The 13,433-nt window shown below is 38.0% G+C and overlaps 1 long non-coding RNA gene across 1 annotated transcript in view; it reads right to left on the reverse strand.

Annotated features, from left to right (window-relative positions):
* Nucleotides 1–13,433, reverse strand: part of LOC125172031 (uncharacterized) — a 47,114-nt gene that overhangs the window by 25,682 nt on the left and 7,999 nt on the right. The window contains exon 2 of the long non-coding RNA XR_007154561.1: nt 12,698–12,824. This is a non-coding gene — a long non-coding RNA (uncharacterized LOC125172031). The remainder of the gene's footprint in view (nt 1–12,697; nt 12,825–13,433) is intronic.

Here is a 13,433-nt window from a genome sequence, read left to right on the forward strand (position 1 = left end):
TATTCTGCATATGGATCTGTGCATTCATAATTTCCCTTTCTAAAAAATATTTCAAGCATTATTCCTGGGACTTCTGTCCCCTATTTTTATCTTACATCATTCAAAGCTTTTACTTTCTGGGCCTCTTTGTATTATCCCATGTATCAGGGTCAAGAGAGAAGCATCAACTAATAGTGGCTTAAACGGTAGAGTCATTTTAAAAAATATTTATTTTAACAGAGAGAGAGCAACTGAGGGAGTGTCAGGGAGAGAGTGGGAGAGAAATAATCCAAAGCAGGCTCTGAGCTGTCAGTGCAGAGTCTGATGTGGGGCTCGAACCCATGACCATGAAATCATGACCTGAACCACAATCAAGAGTTGGACACGTAACCAATTGAGCCACCCAGGTGCCCCGAGACACTTTTTTTCCCCTTGCATTTGAGAAGTTTGGAGCAGACAGCATAAAGCTGAAGTCGTATTACATAGGGTCAGGAAAAAATCTAGGCTTCTGTATCCTTTCCTACCTTTCTTCTGTACAGTCACTATTCCCGTGTTTACTGGATGCTCCAATAAAACTCCATTCCAGCCAGATAGTAGAAAGGGATAAATCAGGGCAAGTACCCTCTCCTTAAGAGTAGTTCCTGGAAGATGCCTTCTATTACTTTCACATTCACACAGGCTTGTACCCAGTCACACAGCCACACTCAGGTGCAAATAGAGTTAAGGAATGTCTATGTTCTGAGATGCTGTATGTATTTTGGTAGCTAAAATTTGAGGTTTCTGGCAGTAAAGGCAAAGGGAAGATAATTTTGGCAAACAACCATTGGTGTATGCCACATACCACATTGATATGCACATTTCTAAGAAACATTTCACAGGAGCCAGTCAAATTCGAAACTGAGAATCCCATTTATTTTTACCAAGATGATTCATAAATTCAGTTGCATACCATTCATGTGCTGGGAAAACCTGTGTACCATAATGGTTTTAAATTCAATTCTATTCTTACACCTCAATATAATTAAAATTAATTCATAGCCATTTTTGATACAAGTCCCAAATTATTTACTTGTAAAAGTGAACATGAAAAATATAGAAGTTACTGACTAGCAATACATTAATGTCTCAGTGAAATCTGTAACAGTTTCAGTGCTTGTGTTCGTGCTGTTAGATGTATTAACTTTTCATCCCATGCTTGTCTTCCCAGTTTTATGTGGTATGGTGTTTACATCCACTCTAGTACTAAAAGTTAAAAATACTCAGGAATCTGTAATAATGAAGGGCATCGATAAGAATTTTTCACACTCAAAATATTGAAGGAAATATCTAATTGAGGATTGGATCCAATTAGAATTATTAACACTACTCTGTATCCCCAAGTTGAATTGTTTGATTCTACAACTTTGTCTTCTTGTTAACAAAATACATGCCAGTTTTAAACATAGCTATTCAAGAGGAATGAGATAAAAATTAGCCTGCAATTTTCAAGGAAAATTGTAATTTCCATATAAGTGCAGTCCAATGCCTTTACCAATATACACATAGTTAGTTTGTTAGATTATAAAAACCTTTCTCCTAACCCCCTTCAGTCTCAAACTACTGACTATTTTCTCTTTTTTCCCTTAGGGAAAAACTCTTTGAAATAGTACTCTGTATTTTATATCCTCAATTACTCTCCTCCCACTCTCTCTTGAGTCCAATTCAATTAGATTTTTTTCTCCGTCATTCTACTCAAACTCTATCAATGATTTTTAGGTTTCTATAATCAATGGTAACTTCATAGCATTCATCTTATTAATGTATCTATAACATTGATACCATTGATTACTCTCTCCTTCTGGAAGCTCCTTTTTCTCTTGACCTACAGGATGCTGTACTCTTTTGGTTTTTCCCTGATCTCAGTTTCTTTTGCTAGTTTTTCCTCATCTTCCCAAACCCTTCACATAGAAGCGCCCTAGACCTTACATGTGAATGTTCCTGTCTCTAGGCACTCGTGGTCTTCTCAAATCTCATGGTTTTAAGCACAATCTGTGTACTGATGAATAAATGATATAGAACTGTATCCTGGACATTTGCTCTAAATCTAGGCTCATATTTCTAACTACCTACTTGAGTTTTCAATTTATAAAATCTAATGATCATTTTAAATGTAACATATCCAAAGCTGAGCACCTGATCTTTGCCTCAAAGCTTCTTCCCTAGTTTTCTTGACCTTGATCAATGATTTATTCATCATTGCAGTTGCTGCATCCCAAAGACTTGGAGTTGGTTTTTTGAAATTGTCTTCTCTTATATTCCACATATAATCATTCAGCATTACCTCTTGGAATTACCTCCAAAGAATACCCAGAATCTACCATTTCTTACCATCTCCACCACTGTCATTATAAACAGCTGTTTATAGCTATTACCTGGAGATTATTTCAGTAGCTTCTTAACTGTCCTCTATTCTTGTTCTCTTGCCTGCTCTTTGTTTCTTCTTAGCATTTATGCCATTACTGTGCTCAGAACCTGCCAGTAGCTCCCCATTTTTACTCTAAATGATAGCTGAAGTTACTTTGATATTCTCATCTACCAGACTCTTTCTGCTCCCTGGTTATGGAGCACCTGATTTAGTTCTGAGGATGGGGCAAGAGAGAAATGAGCTCCTTTTATAGCTTCCCACATTGCTGGGGAAGTTGGGTTCTCACATACTCTCCCTTTCCATTGCAAGATAAATGACAGGCTGATGAAGATATTTCTTGGCCCTAAGCCATACCAACTTGGGACATAGGTGACACAAGTAAAGTAAAATTGTTTTTCTTACCCACTCCAATGCATCCAAACTTGTGTTTTTTTGCTCTGACAAAGTGCTGGAACTTCTCTGGAAATCTGGACTTCCAGAAATGCTCTCTCATCCATGAGTAATTGTCTAAAAGTCATTTTTCTCTGGGGCTCCCAGACTGTGGGCCAAGAGAGACTAGAGCAAGTTCCTTGCTACTGAGGGTCCACACATGGGACCAAGGTCTGTCTGACTATAGCCTGATGCATGGATGGGTGAGATTCCTTCCGAGTCCCTTGGTGTATGGTGCTGGATCCCACAGCTCCCTCAAAGGCACTTCTGTCTGTGGATGGATGCCAGATATTTATTGTTGGGAGTGTGTAGAAAAAATGAAGGATACCTTATGTCTCAATGATGTTGACATCCCTTCTAACTGTAATCTTGTGTTTGGCATCTTGTGGCTTTAGCCTGTTTAGCATTCTGTGGCTTCCTTCTCATCTCCAGTGGTTTTCTTCAAAACTAACTGGGGAAGGATTATTTCTCATACCTCTGAGTAAGAATAGGACAAAACCCTAAGAGGGTAATAAAGAAAAGAAAGATTAGCTATTCCAACTTAAGTTAAAAATAAACAAAACACTGACTCACTAGAAATTATCGGTAAGAGACTTGCGCTTCGAAATGTCTGCTTTAATGATTCAGAGGCAAATAAAAGTGACTGGATGAATTATCTATTATAGAGAAGATGTTTCACTTGACCCAATTTAGTGTGAATGACCTTAATTGCCTCTTTGAATGTGGGAAGGGCCCATTGCCAAATAGTGGCTCCCAGTTGTAAATGGGTAAATTTCAATAAAGGAATTGTTAAGAAAGTCTCCGTGGAGAGGAGAGGTTGAGCTCCAAGTAGGAAGTGTTCTGGATAGAAGTAAATGGGGTGTGTGAAAGTTGGTGGTGAGGCCACAAAGGCCATCTATATGAAGCAGAAATTACTTTTGCATGAGCACAATAGCATGACTGAGTGCAAAACCTATAATGCAAAAGATAGTAATTGTCTGAAATGTTTTATTCTTAACAGAAGTTTTATTTTGAGACTATAAGAATTTTTGGAAGGTAAGTAAGTAGATACATTGTTAGAGTGAGGAAGGATTGGATGAGTCCTTAGTCCTAGCTCTCCCACTAATTGGCTGGGTTCTTGGGTCATAGTTTCATCATCTATAAAATATAAGAATAATTGTGGAAGTCCCTTTCAGCTTAAAAAGAATCTATAAATCAACAATGAATAGAGTAAGAGTTGCTCCAAAACCTGAGATGGAAGAAATACCATGGAGCCTTTTTTTTTCTGGATAAAATGAAAATCTGGTTTATTTATTCTGCATATGCCAGACATGTGCTCAATTCTGGGGATAGTCTTGGAAAAGAAGGCAGACAGGTCTTGCCCTCCTGGAACTTTTTCTTGCTCTCATTTTCCAAGGATTAATTCTAATATCACTCATTTTTTTTCAGGTCCTGCCCTATCTCTTGGGCTATTCCAAACCTTGTGATTTGCACAGTCCAGAAAAAATAAGAGCAATCCCTGGCTCTCTGATCTATCACAGATTGCTATTGCTTTTTTTCTGATTCCATAAGATATTTTTGAAAGTGTCTGGCTCTGCAGGTAGCATCTCTTCTCAAGAGCTAAGTGTTCCAGGAACTTTGGCCATGGCTCTATTTGCCTGCTCCATTTTCATCGGAACTCAAGTAGCTGTCAATGACTCAGATCCTGTCCTTTTTAAGGTGTTATGAACAAGTAAGCCAGTGTGACACTCCACAGAACCCCACCTTCATCCAACTGCCCAGTCTCTAGGAATCAAGCTACTATGAGGCTTTGAAAGACTACCCTGATCAATGCTCAAGGCTATAGCTTCCACCGTGTCCTACTCTGGGCAATGTAGTCCTTATCTTCTTCAGGCCTAAGTCTGCAAACCAGCGAGACAAGGATTGAATTTGACTCACAGATAGGTTTGTTCTCCAATTAGCTAAAGTCTCCATCCTGCCTTTTTGTTCCCAACAATAAAACTGAACATCTGTGTTCTCATTCTTTCCCTGTTCCTTCTCTTATATTTTTGGTTTAAGTGTACAACCTTTAGAACAAGATTGTTCGAGTTTGAATCTAAGCTCCACCACTCACTAACTATGTGGCTTGGTCAAATCATGTAACCTTTCTACATTTCAGGTTTTCATCTTTAAATTGAACATAAATAAAAGACACCTATCTCATAAGTGTATGTGTTGCACTTAGAACCATCACTAGTACATAATAAGTACTTTGTAGTTGTTATTACTTTATTTATCATTGCTTATTACTTATTGTTATATTATTACTGACCTGGCTTTTATAGGTATTTGAATGAGATCAGTAGACTAGATCTTTTAACATAAAGGCCATAATGGCTTCCAACTATTGAACTATTTCTTCAAAGTAGTTCTATATTCCACCATAGCCTATCAACATTTTTGGCCTTTAACAGAACAAAAAATGTTTAATTATCTCCTTGGCAGTAAACAAAAAGGTCTAATGGACTTTTATTTTTAGGGAGGAAGAGTGTGTGGAGAAGTATCTTTCATTTCCTTTGGTATTAGATTACTAATTTTAAAACACCCTATCAGATTTTAACAGGCCAAAGATAATTTGCCCAATTTCTAACTCAGAAGTCTGTACAGATTTTCTTACTCTGCACCTTATTTAAGCATCACCAGGAAGATGTTTCTATCGCATTGAGGAATTGGCTAAGTTTCCCCCCCTCCATCTGCTTTCTAGCACTTGTGGCTTTTTATTTCATATCACTTATAATTCAATGTAATTTGAGTTGCTTCTTGAAGTCTCAGGCTTAACTTGTTAGCTTGTCAGTCATCCCTTTTCTGTGATGAGTCAAAAATATTTTTCACCTGGTGAATAAAATATGGATATTTCATTTCATTGAACCATTTCAAGTTTCTAACATTGAATTGTTGATGTCTTGAGATTCTTTGCACCTGCTTAATTTTGATACACGACCTTTACGTTGCTTTGAAAGTCAAACTTCTAATGGGGAAGAATGTATTTTAATGTGCATATTGGCATGTTTCATAGGTTCAAAAGTGCTTTCTTTTATGTGCACAGAATGAAAATAAATGATCCTCTGACAGCCTGTCAGCCAGAGTTTTATTAGCTATGTCTGACCATGTCCCTTGGGTGGAAATGGCAGCCAAGAGCATCTGGGTTTTTATTTATTGTTAGGACATTTTGTACACGTTGTGGGAAGACCATAACCTTGCTTCTTCTTGCCTCAACTCTTGAGTAGATAAGCCCCTGCCCCTGTGGGGGAAATTGGGAAGGAACTTTCTTTAAGACTGTGCCTTTACATGCACACCTTTCCTCATGTGAGGGCCTGCAACTCTAGAAATATGGACACCTCAGGCGGGGCTGAGTATTGAAGAATTCAGGGAAAGGTGACCTTTTTATTATGTCTTAGACTGCAAACTTCAGTGAGATATATTTGTCATTGCAGTGGTTATACTTGTTAAGTAGCCAGGACTGGAGACTAAGAAGAACAAAAGGAAAGAAAAAAAAATTAACTATGTTCTAAGAATTGTATTTAATGCTTGGCAGGTATTGTCTCTTTTTATTCCACAATAATTCTATGAAATAAGAACCAATTTTATGCCCATTTATTTACTATTTATTTTTAATTTTATGCCCATTTAAAAGGTGAGAACATTTGGGATCAGACAGGTCAGGCAAAGTAACTTGTCCATGGTAACATGTCTGGAAACAGAAACAAAATTAAATATAAGTTGATTTATTATAGGTCACACAGCAAGCAAATTAAAAGCCCACTTGTTTTAAGGACTTTACTATGTTATGGAAAATTTTATTTTATTGATCATTTATGATTGATTTATAGAGAATATAAAGTTGCTAAGCTATTTTTAAGGAGGGTTTTTTGTTTGTTTGTTTGTTTTGGTCAAGGCTAGCTGGATTTCTTTCTTTGTTAATTTTTTTTTAGAGAATTCAAGAAACTCTTTTTTGTTTTGTTTTATTAAAGTATAATTGACATACAACATTATATTTCTTTCAGGTGTACAACACAGTGATTCAACATTTACACACATTACAAAAAGATCACCTGGATAAGTCTAGTTACCATCCGTCACCATACAAAGTTATTACAATGGTATTTACTATATTCCTTATGCTGCACTTTATATCCCCTTGACTTATGTATTTTATAACTAGAAGTTCGTCCTGCTTAATCCCCTTTATCTTTTTAGCTCATCATTCCACTCCCTTTTCTTCTGGTAACCACCAGTTTGTTCTCTATATTTATGAGTCTGTTTCTATTTTGTTTATTTGTTTTGTTTTTTAGATTCCACATGTAAGTAGAATCATATGATATTTGTCTTTCTCTATTTGATTTATTTCACTTAGTATAATACTCTCTGGGTTCATCCATGTTGTCACGAATGGCAAGATTTCATTCTTTTGATGACAGAGTAATAGTCCTATTATATATATACCACATCTTTATCCATTCATCTACTGATGGATGTCCATTTATTGAGGGACACTTAGGTTGCTTTTATTTATTTACTTATTTAAAAAAAATTCTTTTTAATGTTTACTTTTGAAGGAGAGAGAGAGAGAGAGAGCGTGAGCAGGGGAGGGAGGGAGGGAGGGAGGGAGGGAGAGAGAGAGAGAGAGAATCTGACCAGTCTGCAGGCTCTGAGCTCTCAGCACAGAGCCCGACATGGGGCTCGAACGCAAGAGCCTTGAGATCATTCCCTGAGCCGAAGTTGGAAGTTTAACCAACTGAGCCACCCTGGCACCCCATTTAGATTGCTTTTATATCCTGGCTATTGTAAATAATGCTGCAATGAACATATGGGTACATATATCTTTTTGATTGGTGTTCATTTTTTTGGATAAACATTCAGTGGAATTTCTAGATTGTATGGTAGTTCTATTTTTAATTTTTGAGGACCCTCTATGTTGTTTTCTATGGTGGCTGCCCAATTTACATTCCCAGTCCATCAAGAGGGTTCTCTTTTTTGCACATTCTCACCAACACTTGTCTTTTTGATAATAACCATTCTGACAGGTATAAGATGATACTTTGTTGTGGTTTTAATTTTGCATTTTTTTGATGGTTAGTGGATGTGTCTGCAATGACTTTAAATGCAAGTAAAATAGTTCTCCCTATTTGTGGCTAAGAACTATGGTAATATTGATGAATATTGCTAGTTAGGCTCTGGTGAATTATCTTCTTCAGGTAGTTGGGATTTAGTTTGAGAATTCATGGAGAAATGAGGAAGCATAGAAAACTGCTTTCCAAATTTTACAATTTAGTTAGCTTTATGGAAAATTGGAATATTTCCCAAGATTCAACAACTATTCCAGGACCCAATAGCAATTCTTGTGATGTATTTTGTCATCCACTGAGAAAAGGGCATCTGTGAATTCTAGCTGTGGGCATCCTGGTTGAGTTATGACCAGTATAGCAAGGTCACATGGTAAAAACATGACAACTTTAATAGAAGACATTACCTGCTATTGCTTTCCTCACAGGGTAGGGTGGGGGGGAAGGGCGTGGTAGGTACTTGGATACCTCCACAATACTGCTCAAATTTGCAGTACAAACCTCCAGCTGTATGTTCAGCTACATTTACTGTAATATCTGTAAAATCTAGAAATGACATACAATTTTGCACTAAAATCATTACAATTTGGATCCTCAAGAATTGGTAGTTTCAACTTCTAGTTGAATATAGAGATAGAGGTTATTTGAAGGCTTAGCAATTTTTTTTTCTACTTAGGTTATTTCTAGGTATACCTGCTACTTGAGAATCCAGTGAACCTTCACCTCTAGCTATAGCATCAAGTATCTCATTTAATCTATACATCTTGCCTGTAATGGACTGAATGTTTATGTCCTCCCAAAATCCATATGTTAAAACCTCAACCCCGCAAGGTATTAAGGCATTAAGAGGTGGAGACTTTAGGAGATAATGAGGTTATGAGAGCAGATCCCAAGTGAATGACATTAGTGCCTATATAAAAAAAGAGACAAGATCCCTCATCTTCCCTCCATGTGAGGTCATGGCTACCAGCCAGAAATGAACCAGAAACTGGGTTCTCGCCAGACACCAAATCTGCTGACACCTTTATCTTGGATTTCCCAATTTCCAGAATTGTGAGAAATAAATTTCTGTCATTTGTAAGCCAGCTAGTCTATGGCATTTTGTTATGGCTGCCAAACGGACTAAGACATTGCCCTAGAACTAGTCTTTCCTCCAACACACCTTTACAGTAATAAAAGAATAGTGGTTTCAGAATTATTTTGTGTTACTAGCATCTTGATTTTATGTAAGTTTACTTAAAGTTTCTGAGCCTCAGAATTCCTATAGTATTTAAAATGGGGTTAATATTTTTTTTACTTCATTGTAAAGCAATTATTAGTAAGCCTTAATGAAAAAAGCTTGTAGAATATATTGTATTTGAATCATTCATTGAGTAGTGTCTTGATCAGAGAAAGGGTTAATTGAATTATATTGGAATGAGTTTAATTTAATTTACAGTGATTAGAGAATAATTTTTCCTCTTTAATCCTCAGATTTTGAGATCCCTAGCCATCAGAAACTCCTGAAAACTTCATTTCAATTAGATCTAGTTAGGCATGAAGCAAAAGGAGAAGTGACATACGGGGTGCCTGGGTGGCTCAGTCGGTTAAGCGGCCAACTTCAGGTCAGGTCATGATCTCGCGGTCTGTGAGTTCGGGCCCTGCGTCGGGCTCTGTGCTTTCCGCTCAGAGCCTGGAGCCTGTTTCGGATTCTGTGTCTCCCTCTCTCTCTGAGCCTCCCCCATTCATGCTCTGTCTCTCTCTGTCTCAAAAATAAATAAACGTTAAAAAAAATTAAAAAAAAAAAAAAGGAGTGACATAAGCAATCCCCCTTTCCTCACCTGACCTATCAAAGTTCTCTTGAGATTGAAACTGTGGCTCTCAATAGATTCCTTGAGTTGCCTAGTGTCAACTCCTACCAGCAATTGTGCACACCGGGACTTACCATCAGTGACCATGACGTTTAGCACTTGTGGAATCAAAGCAGACCACAGGCATAGGGAGACACATGCTATCTTTTCATTTTGAGGAGCACCCTCTTCTGATTGAGAACAATATGCATATACATTGATTTCTTCTAGAATAAAAAAAAATTTAAGACCAAAGATTTTCTACACATGAAGGTAGAAACAGAGTGGTGCACAGTGCTCTTGGGGTGAGCACCACACTCCATCTGTGATTATTATTTGGGCTGAAGTATGTTAAGGACACAGGATGTGCTTTAACATGGGTGTGTGGGGGCTGAATATTCAAACGGGAATAAATCAACAGCCTGCTGCTAACGTATTATTTAAAAATAAGTATTTCACAATGTACCAGCAGAAATATTAAAACCCAATCTCATGATAGGAGCATGGAGATTGGGCTTTCTTCACACTCTTAATGATTTTATTCAGAGAAGGATTATCTTTTCTTTGTTTCAAACATCAGTGATTCGGCAATTACACAGGCTCTCTGCAGGCGGGGGTTGAGACAGAGAGAGAGCTGGGAAGGAGAAACGCTTTGAGCTGGAATGTGTTATTGAACAGATTTAAAGGTATTTTAATCATAGGCCTTTAATGCTATTTTAGAACATGTGTGTGGCTCCCTAGCTTATCTTCTCCCTTCTGCTGCAGCTGCTAAGAAATAGGCAAATTGCTCTCAGAAAGACGAATACAGTTTATTTTTGGGCCCTGCATTTTTGATTCCAAGTGTTATGAACGAGCAAGTTCATAGAAACATGTGCCTAGACTGTTGGGATGAGCACTGGATGTTGTATGGAAACCAATTTGACAATAAATTTCATATTAAAAAAAAAAAGAAAAACATGTGCCTAGAACAGTGCCCTGTGATTAGAGACCTCTGTCTTGAAGTGCTTCCTCCTCTCTTCAGATGGACTTAGCTTCAGACACTCATGACAAGTAGTTACCTGTGCAGGTTCAGCTCATTGATTTGCCACTGCTTTTATTCTCCTGAAATATGACTTTCTATTCATGCTATGCTGGTTTCTATTCTACCCTGTAATTTGTGCAGAAAGAAAAGTATCAGACGTGCCTGCTTAACAGTCTCTATTGACATTTTGCAGAACAGAACAGATTGGACCTATTTTCTTCCTGCATTCAGTTTAAAGTATTTGAACCTTTCTAACAGCTGTGAGACAATATTTATTCTTAGTCAGCAACCGATTTCATGAGTCTAAAACCATGTAATGTATGTAACTGCGTATTAAACCATGCAGAGCTGCCTGAGTGATGAGTTGGAACTTCAATAGGAGATCAAGTATGCTGCTCTGAAAGGGATGCTTTGGGATGGTGGGATGGGTCAGACTCTACTTCAGAAATACAACAAAATGGTTCAGGAAGAAGCCAAGGATTTCCATTTCAAGAAAGACCAGTCAAACTCACAGGCAGGGGGAGTATTTGCAGAGTTTTACCTGTGATGGTGGTAGTAGTGGGGGTAGAGTTGTGGGAGACGATTAGAGAGGGAGGGAAGCAAACCATGAGACTCTTAAAAACTGAGAATAAACTGAGGGTTGATGGGGTTGGGAGGGAGGGGAAGGTGGGTGATGGGCATTGAGGAGGGCACCTGTTGGGATGAGCACTGGGTGTTTATGGAAACCAATTTGACAATAAATTTCATATTAAAAAAAAGCAAGTAGCCATTTGTGTGTAAATTTCATAGGATATCAAATAAACTTCAGCCAGTTCTGCTTGTCTTTTAATTATTAATTAAGGGCCACAGGGAAAGGTTGGGTTGTGAACCTTTGGAGTGTGTGTATAGAATCACTTTGGGAGCTTATTAAAAATGTAGGATCCTGTTTGCATCCTCTAGACTTTCTGGTTCAGAAGGTCAAGGGTGGAGCTAAGGAATTTGCATATTTAATAATCACAGGTAATTCTGATGCATGTAACTTAAGAAACATTGTTAAAGATTTCAAAAGAAGAGTGGAGGATTTAGTATTCTTATTGCCCATGATTGAAACTCACCACTAATCCTCAAATATTCAAGAACTAAAAGCAGGGAGCAAAACTGACTCGAATACATTGTGTGCAGTTTAGTTGTAAGTGATGGGGATGGTAATCAGCAGTTTTTAATTCCTTACTGTGTGTCAGATGATTGAAACCAAATAAATTTTATATAATCTTTATTATAGCTCAGTAAGTCGGTTAACATTACATCATTTTACAGGTAGTAAAACATGCTCAGAAATGTTGAGTAACTTGTCCAAAATGACATAGTAATTACCAGAGCCCCTTAGGCTTCTCACTCTCCTCATTCTGCTCAGGAAAGTTTATCATGACTTCTATACCAGAATCTCTATACCAACAAATCTTAAATCTGTATCTGCAGCCTGGATCTCTCTTGAGTGTTCTCCAACCATCTATCTGTTGGCCTGTTAGAATCACCTGAAGTTCTACACATTCTCAACTGTACTTGCCATCTTCCTCCCTATATTTTTTTTCTCCTTTACTGTCCTCTAGTTCAGCTAGTAGGACCCACTATCTACCTATTGGTCCAAGCCATACATAATGGAGTTCTTTTGATCAAAACACCCAAATATCTCCTGATCCGATGATCTTCTGCTGGTCCTCACCACTAACCTTCTAGTTCAGGCCAGAATCATCTCTTGCCAAGTGTATCAGTTAGTGTTTGCTGCACAGTACAAAATTTCCCATAACATAGTGACTTCAAATAGAAATCATTTTACTTTAGTCACAATTATGTGTGCCAGCTGGGTAGTTTTTTAGGTCTGGACAAGTTTGGCTAAGCTCTGCTGGGCTTACTCTTGTGTCTGTGATCTGCTGAGATCGCTGGTGGCTTAATGACCTACCATGGCCTTACTTACATATCTGGTGATGGACAGGCTGTCAGCTCATGGCTGTATGGCTTTTGACCAGGGTGCTGGATTCTTTTCCACACGTGGCCTTTCATTCTTCAGCAGGCTAGCTCATCCACATGGTGGTCTCAGTATTCTAAGTGCAGTAAAAGAGAAGAAGCCCCGATGTACAAGTATTTTTCAGGCCCTTGAGCTGTATTTGTTAATGTCATCCAGAGCCCCTGACTCACTGTGGCAAGACACTGCCAAAGATTGTGGATAGAGGGAGAGGAATATTTCATAGCCATTTTTGCAATCTATTACACTGGGACTTTGTAATAGCTCCCTGATGGTTTCCTTACCACCAATCTTGCCTCCTCCAATCCTTTTTTCATCCAGCACTCAATGAATGATCTATCATGTCAGTACTCCTCTCACTTCACTGGCATACCATTGTTTTGAATGTTCTAAAGTCCTAACTCCTTAACATGACTTAAGGTACTCCAGGATTTATATTCTATCTACCCCTTCGAGCCTTGACTCTCTCCCTATATTCTTAATTTCTTGTGGTTACTCAAACAGCCAGATTTAGTGTTTCTTAATCAGAGAGAATATGTGGCAGTAGGCTCTCATTAGTGTCCTTATCTTTCTCTACCTGAAAAGCACATTCTCATTTCCCTATCTTCCTGACCCTCCCTTATCTAAGTAACCTATCTATCCACTAGTCTGAGCTTAAATATCACTTCCTCAGGCTTCTGTGGACATT

Source organism: Prionailurus viverrinus, chromosome C1, assembly GCF_022837055.1.
Source record: "Prionailurus viverrinus isolate Anna chromosome C1, UM_Priviv_1.0, whole genome shotgun sequence".
Classification (NCBI taxonomy): Eukaryota; Metazoa; Chordata; class Mammalia; order Carnivora; family Felidae; genus Prionailurus; species Prionailurus viverrinus.